The following is a 3,436-nucleotide window of genomic DNA, read 5'->3' on the forward strand; positions in this document are numbered from 1 at the left end:
TGTGAGACAGGTGTTACTCTTATATTTGTTTTTCAGAAGATGAAACTAGGGGCAGCTAGGTGGCGCAGTGCATAGAGCTCCAGCCTTGGAGTCAGAAGGACCTGAGTTCAAATGTGACATCAAACACTTGACACTTAACTAGCTGTGTGACTCTGGGCAAGTCACTTAACCCTGATTGCCTCACCAAAAAAAAAAGAAGATGAAACTAAAGGTAAGAGAGGATAAGTGACTTGCCTAGGGTCACAGAGTGGCTGAGGGAGGATTCAAACTCACGCCTTCCTGACTCCAGGTTGACTAAGCCACCTAAGTGCCATTTCTTGAATATGTTTGTATATTAGTGCTGCAGCCTACCTGTACCTTCTATGCATTTCTCTATTGCCCTTAGGTTAATGAAATTTTAATTGCTTGGAAATTGTGGTATTGCATGATTTCTAGGCATTAGCATCAATGGGAGAATACTGATGTTGAAAAGAAGGAATTTGTGGCACAGGGTTACTTGTGGTCATTGTAAGCATTAAGAATTTTCCCAAATGCATGGCAACTACTCTGCTATCTCATTTAGTTCTGTTCCAGCTCATTGTTCATGTATACTTCCCATAAAAGTTATTCAGCTATTCAAATCCTTTAACCTAACATTTCTACTACTGCATATACATGCAAAGGAGGTCAAAGACAGAAAACAAAAAGGTCTAATAAGTAAAAAAATATATTCATAGCAACACTTTTCCTGACAGTAAAGAACTAGAAATTAGGTGAATGCCCATCAATAGCATCAAGATTGAACAAACTGTATTACTTATATTAAATGGACTATTAACATGCAGTGAGAAACAAACATTTAGGAGTTTAGAGAAACAGGAAGATTTGTCTGAATTAATGTAGAGTGAAATAAGCAGAACTGAACTGTATACAAAATGACTACAATCAGTCAATCATGATTAACTCTCCTCTGCCATTGTTTCTGAAAGGGTTATGTCACTATCCTTATAAATTTTCTAGCCACATTCTCCTATGTATGTGGTCTCCCCTTATTATAATGTAAACTCCCTGAGGATAAGAATTGTCCTATTCATATCCCCAGTGCTTGGCCCACAATAAGCACTTAACCAATGCTTTCTCATCCATTCATTTTGCTTTCATTTCTTCTCAACTACATATCTGTAAGACAGATAATTAAAAGGTTTAGCAATGAAAACATAACTATTCAAAAATTTTGAGTAATAGTCACCAAATCCTGAAAATGTCTTTAGTTATCTTTCCAAGGGGTCCTTCTCCATTTGGAGAGTTTTTCCTGTAACCTTCATTTTGGGGAAAGGCTCCAGACCAGCTATCCCTCATTTTCTGGGCCATCTCATCACGTATCACTCTATTTTTCACTTCTCCCATTAGAATGGAAAGCTCTTGAAGTCAGGGATTGTATTTCTTTTTGTTTGTATTTGTACCCTCAGCCTTAGCATAGTGCTTGATACATAGTAAGCACTTCATAAATGTTTGCTGACTGACTGCAAGATTCATTGGACATGGCCAGCTGACAAGTACATCTATTTTATTTGAAATAGTGTTTCCGCCCTGCTGAGATACAATGTGATCCACTTAGCGGAGGCTCTATAAAACTGGCATTTGTCAACGAGCAGCTTTAGACCAGCTTCTTCCAGCTGATTTTATACTTTCATTATTTTTCTTCATGTTCCTTCAAGGCATTTTCAAAGATAATTGGTATCACGCAGGTATACTAACACAGATAGTTCATATTTCCAACCACTTTCTCCATAGGCAATTGAAATATAGTTAGTACCCTGATAATACTTGATGCTCATCCTTCTGGCTACATTAGGGAAAAGATATCTCCTTATTTTCCTCTGCCATGGGGATTGGATAGTATCTGGTATGTAGATCTAGTATTGAAAAACACTGCCTGACTAACAAACAATCCAGGCATCTTGAACATGTGGCATTGTGTACTACTCTACTTTAATTCTTTTGTTCAAAGTCTAGTAGTGTATATACATTTAGATGATGTGTAGGGACTGTGGGAAAACATGATGATGCTGTTGACTAACAGGTTCCTCAGATCTTTTCTAAGATCTTCCAATTCAGTCTTTTGAGATCATTCTTGAAAATGCCAGTAGTTGTTAAAGTGGATTCCGTGTGTTGTTCTTCAAAGAAATACTGTACACGGCCATGAAGGCAACTGAAGCAGATGTAGTAGGGTGCTTAGAACTTGGTCAGAAAGACATCAGATATGCCAAGGTCATCTACTGCATCCTGGGCCATCACTAGCCATCTTGACTTTTGTCTTGCCACTAGACTTTGATGACGCAGGAAGAGTGAGGCTGACTACTTTGTGCAACTCTGCCTCATTAAATCCAATTCAGGCACAAGTCAAGACATCACCTGGGATGTCATTGGTCTCTTCAAAAACAAAATACAAACAGTAACATACTGTTTACTGAGAACATTGGGCCTAGAACTGTGTTTCTTCTGCAAATAATCTCTCAGGCATTCTAGAGTCATTAAAGTCAAATGTCTCTTAACCCACTTTCAAGATGGAATAGTCAGTGTTCTTGTGATACACTCTACTATTATATGTTTCTACTGTCTTCTGTCACAAAGAAACATGGATGGTCCAGGTGTCCAGGTATTGAGATGCAGCTTGCTGTCTGTAGAATTCTAATATCTTGAATACGCTAGAAAGTACCAACCAATGCTGTCACACCAAGAGTTCACCAAGTATACCATTGCCAAGGTATCCACCTTCCTGCTGATGGTCCCAAAGTCCTTTAGTATGCTTATCTCTCCTCATTGGTGGAGGTCAGTGCCCTGTGATTTCAAGAGGGGCTGGGTGGAGTTGGTGAGACCAGGAGAGAGAAGAGCTCTGTCTCAGTCTCTTCCAGCTGTACAGGCACTTTTGGCTTCCAGCTTTGAGAGAGAAGATAGACAACGACAACCCCATGTCAGGTTGGTGAAGGGAGAATAAGACTCGCAGAAGAAGCCAATATGAGAGGAGCTAGAAGTCACCATCATGCCCTTATACCCAGCTTGCTACACTAGAGACTGATTGGAATTTTCCCTTCAGTAGGATTTGGGACTGTCTTGTTTGAGCCGTTACTTCACTCTCAATTGGAGATCTCCTTTAATCTGTATTGTCTGGTGTATATTCTCACTGTATATTTTCTCTGATTTCTGTTTTGCTGTTGACCTGGATAAATAAGTTCTCTTGCTATCTGTTATGTGTTCCTTGTAGAACTGGTATTTGGTAGGAAGGAAGTGAAACCTTGGATATAAAGATTAGAGACTTCCTTTCCCTATCAATGAATAGAGATCAGAAGTTTAGCTTGAACCCAAAAACCACATCTCCTAGACTAAACATTTAAGAAAGCAGATAGATAGATAATTCTAGCCTGCTCCCTTCTTTGTCTGAAGAGAACAAAGCAGT

The sequence above is a fragment of the Phascolarctos cinereus genome, unplaced genomic scaffold, assembly GCF_003287225.1.
Source record: "Phascolarctos cinereus isolate Bilbo 61053 unplaced genomic scaffold, phaCin_HiC Scaffold_5;HRSCAF=322, whole genome shotgun sequence".
In the NCBI taxonomy this organism is placed as follows: domain Eukaryota; kingdom Metazoa; phylum Chordata; class Mammalia; order Diprotodontia; family Phascolarctidae; genus Phascolarctos; species Phascolarctos cinereus.